This window comes from Heptranchias perlo, unplaced genomic scaffold, assembly GCF_035084215.1.
Source record: "Heptranchias perlo isolate sHepPer1 unplaced genomic scaffold, sHepPer1.hap1 HAP1_SCAFFOLD_47, whole genome shotgun sequence".
NCBI lineage: Eukaryota > Metazoa > Chordata > Chondrichthyes > Hexanchiformes > Hexanchidae > Heptranchias > Heptranchias perlo.
In genome coordinates this window covers 1,894,531-1,909,491 of record NW_027139484.1, presented here as the reverse complement: position 1 = coordinate 1,909,491, position 14,961 = coordinate 1,894,531, and the positions used below count along the sequence as shown (strand labels likewise).

The 14,961-nt window shown below is 43.5% G+C and overlaps 4 non-coding genes across 4 annotated transcripts; 2 read left to right on the top strand and 2 right to left on the bottom strand.

The window, feature by feature from the left end:
* Window positions 1-4,670: 4,670 nt before the first annotated feature.
* Window positions 4,671-4,743, top strand: trnak-cuu (transfer RNA lysine (anticodon CUU)). Its single transcript has one exon. It is a non-coding gene; the product is annotated as a tRNA-Lys (tRNA).
* Window positions 4,744-7,367: 2,624 nt separating this feature from the next.
* On the bottom strand, window positions 7,368-7,440 carry trnav-aac (transfer RNA valine (anticodon AAC)). The gene has a single exon. It is a non-coding gene; the product is annotated as a tRNA-Val (tRNA).
* A 441-nt stretch (window positions 7,441-7,881) lies between these two features.
* trnan-guu (transfer RNA asparagine (anticodon GUU)) lies at window positions 7,882-7,955 on the bottom strand. Its single transcript has one exon. It is a non-coding gene; the product is annotated as a tRNA-Asn (tRNA).
* A 2,852-nt stretch (window positions 7,956-10,807) lies between these two features.
* trnap-cgg (transfer RNA proline (anticodon CGG)) lies at window positions 10,808-10,895 on the top strand. The gene is given in 2 exon segments: window positions 10,808-10,843; window positions 10,860-10,895. It is a non-coding gene; the product is annotated as a tRNA-Pro (tRNA).
* The last annotated feature ends 4,066 nt before the right edge of the window (window positions 10,896-14,961 follow it).

Here is a 14,961-nt window from a genome sequence, read left to right as displayed (position 1 = left end):
GATTATGACCATGAACTGGGACTGGAGCCGAACACATCCCCAGTTACAGTGAGGCCCGGCCCGGACATCTCATTCTCTCTATTTTATATCAGACAGTATCCCACTGTCATGTCCAGCAATAGAGAGAGAGAGAGACAGTATCAGTCTTACACTTCCTATCTGTGTCCAAATCACGCTCAATAGCAGTATCCACCTTCATATACAGCACCAGAGAGAGAGAGGGAGGCAGACACGGTGAGAGAGACAGAGAGAGTGATGAGACACAATGACAGACAGACGTTAACAGTATTAGTTCCAGACTGACCGGTAAAGTGCCGTTTTATCCAGAAAGATCGCGTTGGAGAGACAGAAGATGCAATCTCATCTCTCACTGATATTGTGCAAGGGTCAGAAACACTATTAATCCCACACTCAGGGACAGTACAGAGAGGGACAGAAACAATGGGTCACATTTAACCCTCTAATGCCTGTTGTACTATCTGCAGTTTTACAGCTCAGGGCTGTTCGATATTACTCTCAGTGACCTACAGTTTCACTCCGGTTAAATTAATCTGCGACTGTTGCTGCCTGATATTAACCCTACACGGTCCCAGCAAATACACCGACTCCCACTTTCCTCCCATGTTTCTCCAGGATTGGTTTGAGAAATCCTCTCTCAGTCACACATTATAGGGGCCATTAATGAAGAGAATCCATTGGCTGATTTCACAGCCGCTCACTTTATCTCTGAAAGGCTCTTTACCATCAAAAGACCCCGAGAGAAACAGCAGGGATGGAAACATCTAGTTTAATAGTTGGAGATTGTAAAGTCAGTCTGGATTCCAGCGTTAGGCACTGGTGGAATCCCATCTGTTTCCCATTCTGGTGCCTGTTCCTGCACTGCCTGTGGACCCCATTCCCTCTGATCTTTCCCCCAGACCCACTTCCTTTGCTCAGACTCGGAAAAATTCCAATTGGGGAAAGTTTCCATCGATTTTTGGATTGGGAATTGTGGGCGCCATTCCCTCAGTGAGCGGAAGAAGATGGTTTGAAGCAGCCGGGAATGGAGAGATCACGGCCCCCGCGGGAAGGGAGCAAAGAGCAGCCTCGTTACAGCAGTTCATCGCTTCGGGACCGTGTCCGCGGATGGGCTCAGACATCGGCATTGAGTCCGGGGGAAGGTCAGGGGGAGTCCGGGGGCTGTTTGTAAGAGGCGGAGTGGATCAGGAACTGGTCCCGGAACATGGAGTGAGAGGGGGGAAGGGAGAGGTCATTCTCGGACTGTGTGTGTACAGGGTGTGTCCAGGGGAAGGAGAGAGAATGGGAGGAACCTGCTATTAAAATCATTGCTGCTTTCTCTCCCCAAACCAGGAGTGAATGGTCCTGGTTTAGTTCCAGCCTCACCCTATTTATTGTGATTGGATAGTGAAGAGTGGAAACAGAGCCGGACAGTAAGGATGTGGGGAGTTATACAAAGAGCATCTATTGCAGGCATCAGGTGAGAAGTGTCAAGGACACATTTTAAACAGCGGCTGTTTGGTTTCCGTTGAACGGTTAGTCCCATGGGAGAGGGGATTAGAAACCTGACCTGTACAAAGGTCCCTGCTACATCGGGTCGTCCCATTCATGGATCAGTGCAGGGGTTGGGCCGTGTCTGGATGTTATTAAATTGTTGTAAAACAGCCCAACACACCTGGTATGCAGAAGCTGAGTGCTGCAGTACTGCAGTGGAGTCAGACACTGACACTGTTTGTATCACTGGATTTCATTTGTGGATATTCAAAATGATCATTAACAGAGATATTAAACTGATCACTTCTGTCTTTTCTACCTCACCTGTTCCTGAGTAACAAGAGATCATTTTCTTTCTCCAGGCAAACCCTTGAACGATCCAGAATAAATGTGATGCTTCCTCCACCCGAGGCAGAAGGAACAGTACAGCCAGCTCCTTCTCACACACAGTAAGTATATTATCACTCACAGAGCACAGAGACACAGACAGGTCATCAGTTCCACAGTCTCAGACAGCAGGAGTAGTCAGTCCCACAATGATCACAATTTCCAGAGACACATTTTCAATCCAACAGTCAAGCAGAGTAGGTGAGGCAGACACTGTTCCATTTCCCCCTAACTCAGTCCCGCTGACAGGTAGATACAAAAATCCCAGTCCAAAATCACACTCTCAGAGTGAAAGGCACTGTGTCAATCTCACAATAGAGCAACATTAGCTACGAATTAAATACCAGATAGAAATCACACATGGTACCCGATTCAAAGGTACAGAATGAATCCCAATAATGTACCCCGAGATTCAAATTGAATACTGGCCCAGAACTCTCACACACATGACTTTAATCCATGGAATATCCATTCGAAATGTGTATCATATGATACAAATTGCACACAAGTCCAAAACTCAGGCAGAGTATCAGATTGAGAAATATTGAAAGATAGTAAACCTGAGAGACAAATTAGATACCTGTTCAGAATGAACTCGTAGAATGAGATTTAAAGATAGAGTATCAATTCTATTAGTGCAGACTGAGATACACATTACATACCAGTCCAAAAATCTCATACAATATTAGACTGAAAGATACGGTATCAATTCCATTTCTACAGACTGATCTACACATTACATACCAATTCAAAAATGTCACCTTATCAGTTTTAAAGATACATTATCATCCACAACAGTACTCACAGAGATACAGATTTAATAGTACTCCAAAAAGCGCACAAATAATCTGGTTAAAACCTCCAGCATCAAATCCGAAAGTATGTCCATATTTACCAATTAAACAAGGAGTAAAACTATTTAAACATTGAGATATAAAAGCTGCAATATTGAACACCATAATTTAATCTGAGAGAATAATTACGTACAGATACAGAATGAATCTCACATTCAGAGACAGTACCAGAGACACACAGACACAGAATGACTCCAACTCTCACAGATGCAGAACGAATCCCAAACTCACATACAGTACAAGAGACTGACAGACACACAGTTAATCCCACACTCACACACAGTGCCAGAGACTGACAGGTACAGTATGAATCCCACACTAACATGCAGTATGAGTAACTGCATATATAGGATGAATTCAACTCCCACATACAGTACTGGAGACTGTATATACAGAATGAATCCCACAATCACATGCAGTATGAGTAACTGCATATATAGGATGAATTCAACTCCCACATACAGTACTTGAGACTGTATATACAGAATGAGTCCCACAGTCACATGGAGTACCAGAGACTGACAGATACCGAAAGAATCCCACACTAACACACAGTTTTATATAAAGAATTAATCACAAACTCTCACACACACTGCTGACAAGATACAGAATCAATTCCAAACTCACACACAGTCTCAGAGAGTGACAAGATACAGAATGAATCCCACATTCACACACAGTACCAGAGACTGACAGATACAGAATAAATCCCACACTCACACACAGTACCAGAGACTGACAGATACAGAATGAATCCCACACTCACACACAGTACCAGAGACTGACAGATACAGAATGAATCCCACACTCACACACAGTACCAGAGACTGACAGATACAGAATGAATCCCACACTCACACACAGTACCAGAGACTGACAAATACAGAATGAATCCCACACTCACACACAGCACCAGAGTCCGACAGATACAGAATGAATCCCACATTCACACACAGTACCAGAGACTGACAGATACAGAATAAATCCCACACTCACACAGTACCAGAGACTGACAGATACAGAATGAATCCCACACTCACACACAGTGCCAGAGACTGTCGCAGCATGAAATGGTCCTTATCAAAGTCACAAATGATACCCTAAGTGACTACCACCTTGAAAAACTAACCCTCCTCATCCTTCTCAAATACAATATCTCACCGTGCTGTTATCCTGTTAGACTAGTTTCCTCTCTCTGCTCTTATTTGGAATATGTTGCTTTTCTGTCTGACAACACTTGGTATCATCGTATTATGTTAGTCCACAAGAGGAGATCATTCGGCCCATCGTGCCTGTGCTGGGTCAAACACACGTATTCGTTCAAAATTCATTCAGAGATAGATTGAGTGCTTTGTTATCAGAAAATTGCCTGAACCCCCACAGTCTACAGTTTTCCTCCTCGCTATCAACGACACGGTCAATTTTTGTGTCACCGGCAAATTTCTTAATCATGCCCCCGACGTTTAAGTCCAAATTGTTAATGTATACCACAAAAAGCATAGGACCAAGTACGGAGCCCTGCAGCACCCAACTGGAAACAGTCTTCCAGCCACAAAAAACACCCGTCGACCATTACCCTTTGCTTCCTGCCACTGAGCCAATTTTGGCTCCAATAAGCCACATTCCCTTGGATCCTATGGGCCTTTACTTTTTTGACCAATCTGCCATGTGGGAATTTTTCAAAAGCCTTGCGAAAATCCATGTCGACTGCATCAATTGCGCTACCCTCATCGATCCTCCTTGTCACCTCCTCGAAAAATTCAATCAGGTTAGTCAGACACGACCTCCACTTAAAAAATCCATGCTGACTGTCCTTGATTCGTCCGTGCCTTTCGGAGTGACAGTTGATCCTGTCACTCAGAATTGATTCCAATAATTTGAAATGGAGTCTTTCTCCTGCTTGCTGCAATAATAGATAAGGCGGTGATGTGCCATCAGGCCCGGCTAGCTCAGTCGGTAGAGCATGAGATTCTTAATCTCAGGGTCGTGGGTTCGAGCCCCACGTTGGGCGAGTATCATTTAAAACTTTTATGTTGCGTTCACTGGCCAACGGTGCAGAATTGATGCAGAATGAAACGTTAAATTTGTCGTCAGGATGGCCGAGCGGTCGAAGGCGCTGCGTTCAGGTCGCAATCTCTTCTGACATTGCTTATTTTTACGAAGTCGTGAAAATATTTTATTTGTGGATTGGGCTGCAGCTGATTTTTAGACCAAGTTGATTTGCTCCTCCCACAAAAGCAACTGGCTTTTTCATGGAAATGTGACTTGAGAAGTTTCAAACGGTGATATGTTTGACATATTAATGACCTGGACAAAGAAATAGAACAGCAGTGGGAAACATTTAAAACGGTGATAAATAGAGTCCAGGAGAAATATATCCCACTAAAAAGCAAGAACAAACTAGCCAGAAATGACACACCAGGGATGAATAAAGAAACAAGGGCAAAATTTAAACTGAAGAAAAGGGCACACACTAGCCAATAAAGGAGAGAGGGGAATGTGATAAGACTGGGAAAGAAGTCTGAAGATCTATTGGAAAGGCAAAAAAGGAATATCAAAAAAAGCAAAGTATTCGAGACACATCAACAGCCAAAGAAAATTTAGGATAGGAATATTTGCACGAAGTGATTTTTAGGTAGTCGCCTTTAAATGTTTCAAAGGCGACTGCGAATTTATGATCGTCTGGCCATTTCACCAGCCGTGTTGAAAACAAAACATGTCTCTTAAGGGGAGTCTATAACGAGGGGGCATAGATTTAAGGTGAGAGGGGAGAGATACAAAAGGGTCCAGAGGGGCAATTTTTTCACTCAAAGGGTGGTGAGTGTCTGGAACGAGCTGCCAGAGGCAGTAGTAGAGGCGGGTACAATTTTGTCTTTTAAAAAGCATTTGAACAGTTACATGGGTAAGATGGGTATAGAGGGATATGGGCCAAGTGCAGGCAATTGGGACTAGCTTAGTGGTATAAACTGGGCGACATGGACATGTTGGGCCGAAGGGCCTGTTTCCATGTTGTAACTTCTATGATTCTATGATAATAGGGCCACTAAGGGAGACACACGACAAACTCACAGGCAATGACAGCGAAATGGCAGAAATATTAAACAATCACTTTGCTTCAGTATTTACCAGGGAGACTGGTATTGTGGGCATGACAGTAGAAGAAGAGATCAAAAAGATATGTAAAGACATTTAAGATCGAAAGGGGGGAGATAATTGATAAACTAATCAATCTTAGAGAGGAAATTTCCTGTTAGGTGCCTAACCAGAGTTTCAAACCGCTCAGCCACGCTAATTTCCGTATTACTGTTCAGGAGCTTATTTCACAGGGACACGATTACTGCGCTCCATTTAGGGAGGCTCAGTGAAAGGCGGAAATTGATCTATTAATAGAATCATAGAATAAGATAGCGCCATTCAGCCCATCGTGCCAGTGCCAGCTCTCTGAAAGAGCTGTCCAGTTCGTCCCACTCGCCTGCTGTTTCCCCATAACCCTGAAAAAGTTTGATCCAAGCGTTTATCCAATTCCCTTTTGAAAACTGTGAGTTGAGAAAAACAATATTGAAAGGGGTGCTGGGGCCTCTGCAGCGTCGATGTAGAGTGTGTGATGATTGAAGTTATCAAGATGGTTGCTTTACACATGGTATGTTGTGCAATCATCCTGAAATATCTTCAATATCCAATACAAATTGAATTGCAAACCTGACGGACAAACACTGGAAAACAAGTCACGAGTGAACGCAAATCATCTCGGACCCGTTTTTAGCCTCACGGCACTTCAAATAAAGTGAAATAACTTGACATTGAAAAGATTTGGAACTTGCATCTATGCCTTTATCTGTTCCATTTCTTAAAGTTGCTGGCGTCTGATGATGGACACGCCTCTGCTCCCTCTATTGAACAAGAAAGGAGATGTTTGACGTTGACGGGACCTGTTGGTTATGAGCTCATCCTTTACATTGAGTGGGTTCGCGTCCTTGAAACGGCGTCAACTTTCGCCCAGCGGTGAACTTCGCAACAAACAAGTTCATCACCGTCTCACCGCGGGCACTGACTGACACGTTTATCGTTATTTCTTTCAGACCGAAATAAATAGGAACCGTGATTTTAAATTTGCACGAAGTGATTTTTAGGTAGTCGCCTTTAAATGTTTCAAAGGCGACTGCGAATTTATGATCGTCTGGCCATTTCACCAGCCGTGTTGAAAACAAAACATGTCTCTAACTTTCGCGTCTTTTTTCGAAAGGCAAAAAACATATTTCCCATGACCTCTGAAGGATGGACAAGTACATTTCAGAAAGCTGAATCAAGTTCACCAGCCTTTTAATCCGGAGTCAGACCTTTGCGCCACGCACTCTGAAGACAGGCTCCTGGATGTTATTATATTTTTTGAATGTTTCTCAAACACCGTTTCATATATTGGTTGAATGGATGAGGCTTATCAAATCTCCGCCAGATCCCACCGGGAATGAGATAGCATTGGAAGCAGCCTTCACCCCCAATATCACGCTGGCATTCATCGCCTGCTCTCAGCGGACTGCATTAACAGGGCTTGGAGATATGGACTTTGTTCACATTTAATCAGCAATGTGAATCGTTCAATATTTAATCATTTTTAATGGGGACAAGGTTTCAAAATATTTCCACCCGGTTTCGAACCGGGGACTTTTCGCGTGTTAGGCGAACGTGATAACCACTACACTACGGAAACCTGACACCTCCAACCTCGTGTTAGGGATATAACCCCTCAGCCAAACTAATTTCCGTATTACTGTCCAGGAGCTCATTTCCCAGGGATACATTTACTGCGCTGTATTTCGGAAGGCTGCAGAGAAGGATCGGTGACGATGGTCAGGCAGGGAATCTCAGAGCATCGCGCCGAAACAAACATTTCACTGTTTTTTTTTGCATGTGCCTGATATCCGACCGCAGTGTAAATTATGGCGAATCAGGCATGCTCAGATCACATTGTTCACAGAATGTTTTCTTGCAGCCAAATCACACATTCGAAAACTTGAAATGAGATGAAGAGATCGGAGCCATTTAAAGTGCTCCCAGTTCCTGCAGATCAGGAATTAAAACATGGCACCGGCTTCAGGGCTATCAGAATGAGGCAATGAATCCGAAAGTGGGAAGTAAAAGGAAGCACTATCACCCCTGGGTGGGCTCGAACCACCAACCTCTCGGTTAACAGCCGAACGCGCTAACCGATTACGCCACAGAGACCATCTGGTGTGGCTGTTTGCAAGATACACTAAAGCAGCGTGTCACCTAGCCAAAGTTACATGTTGCAGCCTCAGAAATGCAATTGACCACGATCAGTGTTACTTTTCCAGAAATAAAGGATGGGACATTGTTTGTGGAAACATGGGAACGGTCTGGTCTCGCTCACAGCGTCGATATCACCGCCAACCAGCTCTCCTGCAACCGGCGCGCCCACCGGTGCTTTGTCTGTTAGTTAGTTGCACTGTGGGAGAACCTTCACCACACGGACTGCAGCGGTTTAAAAAGACGGTTCACCACCACCTTCTCAAGGGCAATTGGGGATGGGCAATAAATGCCGGCCTCGCCAGCGACGCCCACATCCCATGAATGAATAAAAAAGTATTCTGAGCGTCCTGACGCTGATTTCAGTTTTTGAAGCCTGATCTGCAGTAACTGGGAGCGGTTTAAATGGCTCCGACCTCTTAATTTCACCCACAACATCAGAGTAACTGTTCCAGGGGGACATGCCGACTCAGCTGCGTCTTGGCCGCCTGTCTGGTCAGTCTTTTATTCGTCTCCAATTCCGTTTCCCAAAGCGTTTCTACAGATTCACAAAGCTGTTTGTCATTTCGGTTCCTTTCGATTTGTCCAGCTCCCGACTGGCAATAATTTGCAAACCTGGTTGCAACCCTCCGCCTTGCATCGTGTCCGGGGATGGGTTATGTGGAGAGACTGGAGAAGCTGGGATTTTTCTCCTTCGAGCAAAATAAGGTTCAGGGGAGATTTAATAGAGGTATTCAAAATTATGAGGGGATTTTGATAGAATGGATGGGGAGAAGCTGTTTCCATTGGCAGGAGGGTCGATAACCAGAGGACACAGCCTGCATTTGTCGAGCGCCTTTCACGTAGTAAAACGTCACAAGGTGCTTCACGGGAGCGTTATTGAACAAAATTTGACACTAAGCCACATAAGGAGATATTGGGACAGGTGACCAAAGCTTAGTCGAAGAGGTAGGTTTTAAGGTATGTGTTAAAGGAGAGAGAGGCGGAGAGGTTTAAGGAGGCATTTCCAGAGCTTAGGTAGCTGAAGGCACAGCCGCCAATGGTGGAGCGATTTAAATCGGGGATGCGCAAGAGGCCAGAATTGGAGGAGCACAGAGATTTTTTTTATTCGTTCATGGGATGTGGGTGTCGCTGGCAAGGCCAGAATTTATTGCCCAAACCTAATTGCCCTTGAGAAGGTGGTGGTGAGCCGTCTTCTTGAACCGCTGCAGTCCGTGTGGTGAAGGTTCTCCCTCAGTGTTGTTCGGTAGGGAGTTCCAGGATCCAACGGCGATGAAGGAACGGCCGATATATTTCCAAGTCGGGATGGTGTGTGACTTGGAGGGGAACGTGCAGGTGGTGTTATTCCCATGTACTTGCTGCCTTTGTCCTTCTAGGTGGTTGAGGTCACGGGTTTGTGAGGTGCTGTGCAAGAAGGCAATCGAGTAACAAGTCGAGCAATGTATTCCGCTCAATCATTGATCATTCCAATCAGATCTTCTGCTTTTCAGCTGCACTTCCCCCCAAACATTGTAAATAATTTTGCTCAGTGTTTGTTTCGCTTGTTTAATATTTTGTTCTCCGGCTTAGCTAGATTAATATTTCATTTCAATTATCAATGACAGGGAGCAATGAACAATGAACCAGTGAGCAAAGTTTCGTTTATTATTAAAAAGCAGTGATTCCGAAATTATCCAGGCTGATATGAATGGTATAAGAAGTAGTGATTTCGACATGATTTAAATACGCAGCCTTCAGAATCCAAAGTCAGACGCGTTACCGTTTCACCACGAGGTCTACTGATGGCATAGATTATATATATATATATATTATATATACTTATTATATACATAAATTTCTATGTTTGATGCAGTGTTCCCTTGTGGTTGGGAATAGTTCATTGCACAAAAATAATTCAAGTCTGTGAGACATTTAATGTTTTTTTAATCGCCATTAATACGTTCTGTTGCACACTGAAGGAAATGCTAACTTGTTTGCCAAGTGACAATTAAAACGTCAATAAATCTTTGTATTTTGCATGTCATGAACTTTTATCCCTTCCCGTTTTACATACTGTATTTTAGGAGTCTGCTTAAAAGTGTTTAGTGCTTATTGTACCAGGAATCTGGTGTAGCCGCTGTTAAATTTAAAAAGGTTTGTAGCCCCTTTCACGCTTGAAGAAGCTCGACGCTGGAGGTTTCTGGGAGCAAGTCCCAACAAAATGTTTCCCTCCGAGGTCAAATCGGGGACTTTCTGCGTGTAACTGGTGAACATGATAACTGCTGCACTGTGGAAATGAAAAACTTTTCGTTCTCAGCTCTGAAGGAAGTGTCTCGGGAAAACATGAACTGTTGACTCTCTTCACACTGACTCTTTTCACGAATATTTCATCGATCGAAACTCTCCAAGTCACAGGGAAAAAATGTCAAAGTCATTAAACTCCCGAATTAGCCCCAAAATCTATCAATCTCAGTTTTTAAATTTTCAATTGACCCCCAGCCTCAACTGCTTTTTGAGGGAGAGAGTTCCAGAATTCCACTCCCCTTTGTGTGAAGAAGTGCTTCCTGACATCAACCCTGAACGGCCCAGCTCTAATTTTAAGGTTATGCCCCCTTGTTCTGGACTCTCCCCACCAGAGGAAATAGTCTCTATCTGCCCTGTCAAATCCTTTAATAATCCAAACACCTCAATTAGATCACCCCTTAATATTCTGCACTCAAGGGAATGCAAGTCTGGTCTTTGCAACCTGTCCTCATAATTGCTTATCAAGGATAGCCAACAAAAAGGGTTTTACGACGGCTGGCTCTTTAATGCGTTGGGTTTTGTCAACGGGCTCGTTGGTCTAGGGGTATGATTCTCGCTTCGGGGTTGTCTGTCCAAATATGTGAGAGGTCCCGGGTTCAAATCCCGGACGAGCCCTTATTTTACTCTTCAACTTCCAAAGACAGAAAAGTACTCAAATCAACCCACATGAGTGAAACAATTACAACGTTTCATACTATTACCAAACACAACTGCCCAACGTGGTTCTGATGAAAGGTCATTGACCTGAAACATTAACTCGGTTTCTCTCTCCACAGATGCTGCCTGACCTGCTGAGGGTTTCCAGAATTTTCTGTGTCATCAGAGTATCACTTCCCTCATCACCGAACTACACTCCTCCACTAGATGCAGCCTTGTGGTGCAAACAGGCTCCTTCGGCACAGCCAGGTGTTCTGCTTTAGGCATTAATTATAACTATAACTTTGGAACTTGTTAGTTAAAACATATGGCCTTGCCCATTGACCAGAGAGCAGAATGGTGTTTGTCTCTCACCAGTACAGCCCTTTCCCGCTTCGTCAGCTTGGAATGATACGTAGCTATCATACATATCTCACACCTCTCCTGCTTCCCTGTGAAGCTGGTAAGACGAATAGCACACAATGCTGTCTGACACACATACACACCAGCTCTGACTGATTTAAAGGCCTTGTTATGATTGTCAGAGAATTGTTTATATCAAAAGGATAATTAAACTTATGAGTATTATGATATCAGCTCCGATCCAAGAGTTTCTGGACTTCAGAATCTACTCGTCTCTATATTAAACATATGCATGCATATAAAATGAAGCAAATCTGTCTGATGATTGTAGTTTCATTCTCCCAACAGAGATTTATACTTCCTTACTTAAGAGGCAAATGGTAAAGGTTAATATTAATTCAATATAAAGACTAACTCTTTCCTTACAATACAGATACCCCAAACTAATATAACACTTCAAACTGATAGAGCTTCTCAAATTAAAAGAGTACCTCAAACTAATACGGTACCTCAAGCTAATACAATACCTGAAACGGATAGAGAATCTGAAACTAATATGATACCTCAAGCTAATACATCATCTCAAACTATTAAAGAACCTCAAATTAATACAGTACCTCAATCAAATACAACACCTTAAACTAATACAGTACCTCAAACCGATACAGAACCTGAAACATAAATTAATACCTCAAACTAATACAGCATCTCAATCTAATACAGTATCTCAAAGCAATAAAGTACCTCAAACAAATACAACAGCTTAATCCAATACAGCACCTCAAACTGATGCAGAATCTGAAATTAATATTTTTTTTTATTCGTGAATGGGATGTGGGTGTCGCTGGCGAGGCCGGTATTTATTGCCCATCCCTAATTACCCTTGAGAAGGTGGTGGTGAGCCGCCTTGTTGAACCGCTGCAATCCGTGTGACGAAGGCTCTCCCGCAGTGCTAATAAGTAACAGACAAAGCAGCGATTAGCGCGCCGGTTGCAGGAGAGCTGGTTGGCGGTGATATCGATGCTGTGAGCGAGATCAGACCGTTTCCATGTTTCCACAAACAATGTTCCTTCCTTTATTTCTGGAAAAGTAACACTGATAATGGACAACTACATTTCTGTGGCTGCAACATGAAACTTTGGCCAGGTGACACGCTGCTTTCGTGTATCTTGCAAGAAACCACACCGGTTGGTCTCTGTGGCGCAATCGGTTAGCGCGTTCGGCTATTAACCGTAAAGGCTGATGGTTCGAGCAAGAAAACACTCAATGAACATTATCATCTGCGCATGCCATTCGCAATAGTTTAAACTGCGGTCGGATAACAAGTACATGAAAAAAACAGTGAAATGTTTGTGTCGGCGCGATGCTCTGGGATTCCCTGCCTGACCATCGCTACCTGTCCTTCTCTGCAGCCTTCCTGAATACAGCGCAGTAAATGTATCCCTGTGAAATGAGCTCCTGGACAGTAATATGGAAATTAGTTTGGCTGAGGGGTGATATCCATATCACAGAGCTTGAAGTATCAGTTTTCCGTAGTATAGTGGTTATCACGTTTGCCGAGAAAGCGAAAGGTCCCCGGTTCGAAACCGGGCGGAAGCATTTTGAAACCTTGTCCCCATTAAAAATGATTAAATATTTAACGATTCACATTGCTGAATGATGTGAACAAAGTCCATATCTCCCAGCCCTGTTCATGCAGTCCGTTGGGAGCAGGCGATGAATGCCAGCGTGATATTGGGGGTGAAGGCTGCTTCCAAGACTGTCTCACACCCGGTGGGATCTGGCGGAGATTTGATCAGCCCGATCCATTTAACCAATACATGAAACGGTGTTTGAGAAACATTCAAAAAATATAATAACATCCAGGATCATGTCTTCAGAGTGCGTGGCGCAAAGGTCTGACTCCAGATCAAAAGGTTGTGTGTTCACATCACATCGGGGTCACTGTTTCTTTCACCGCTCACATGAGACTGGATAATTCCCGAATGAAGGTTTCAATTGCTTTTTCACACAAAACAAAACAGAAGTTTGGTCTCAACCCTGACTCAGTACCTCCCCAGTGGCAGGGAGGGGAGCGCCTGATACCCTCATTTATTTCATGCAACAAACTGACACGAATACTGGTATTGATTCAAAATCGACCTGCAGATGGACACACACAGAAAAAAGACAACCACAGAAACAGACAGCAAATACTTGTGTATATATATATATATATATATATATATCTGTATATATCGCCTTTAACGTGGTCAGACGATTTAAGCTCGGTGAACTTGCTTCTGCTTTCTGAACTGTACTTGTCCATCCTTCAGAGGTCACGGGAAAAATATTTTTTGCCTTTCGAAAAAAGACGCGAAAAGCAGAGACATGTTTTGTTTTCAACACGGCTGGTGAAATGGCCGGACTATCATAAATTAGGGGTCGCCTTTGAAACACTGAAAGGAGACTACCTAAAAATCACTGAGTGCAAATTTAAAATCACGGTCACTATTTATTTAGGTCTGAAAGAAATAACAATAAACATGGCATGATGTGGAGATGCCGGTGATGGACTGGGGTTGACAATTGTAAACAATTTTACAACACCAAGTTATAGTCCAGAAATTTTATTTTAAATTCACAAGCTTTCGGAGGCTTCCTCCTTCCTCAGGTGAACGTTTGTTGGAAACGTTTGTCATTTCCAACAAACGTTCACCTGAGGAAGGAGGAAGCCTCCGAAAGCTTGTGAATTTAAAATAAAATTGCTGGACTATAACTTGGTGTTGTAAAATTGTTTACAATAAACATGGCAGTCAGCGTCCGCGGTGAGACGGTGTCGAACTTGTTTGCTGCGAAGTTCAACGCTGGGCTAAAGTTGAAGGACGCGAACCCACTCAATGGAAAGAATGAGCTCAGAACCAACAGGTCCCGTCAACGTCAAACACCTCCTTTCTTGTTCAATGGAGGGAGCAGAGGCGTGTTCATCATCAGACGCCAGCAACTTTAAGAAATGGAACAGATAAAGGTACAGATGCAAGTTCCAAATCTTTTCAATGCAAAGTTATTTCACTTTATTTAAAGTGCGGTGAGGCTGAAAACGGGTCCCAGATGATTTGCGTTCACTCGTGACATGTTTTCCAGTGTTTGTCCGTCAGATTTGCAATTCAATTGGTATTGGATATTGAAGATATTTCAGGATGATTGCACAACATACCATGTGTAAAGCAACCATCTTGATAACTTCAATCATCACACACTCTACATCGACTCTGCAGAGGCCCCAGCACCCCTTTCAATATTGTTTTTCTTAACTCACAGTTTTCAAAAGGGAATTGGATAAACGCTTGGATGGAAACTTTTTCTGGTCTATGGGGAAACAGCAGGCGAGTGGGACTAACTGGACAGCACTTTCAGAGAGCTGGCACAGGCACGATGGGCCGAATGGCATCTGAATGGCGCTGTCCTGTTCTATGATTCTATTAATAGGTCAATATCCACCTGTCACTGAGCCTCTCTAAATGGAGCGCAGTAATCGTGTCCCTGTGAAATGAGCTCCTGAACAGTAATACGGAAATTAGCGTGGCTGAGCGGTTTGAAACTGTGGTTCGGCTCCGAACAGGAAATTTCCTCTCTCGCTTTGATTAGTTTATCAATTATCTCCCCCCTTTCGATCTTAAATGTCTTTATATTTTTTTTGATC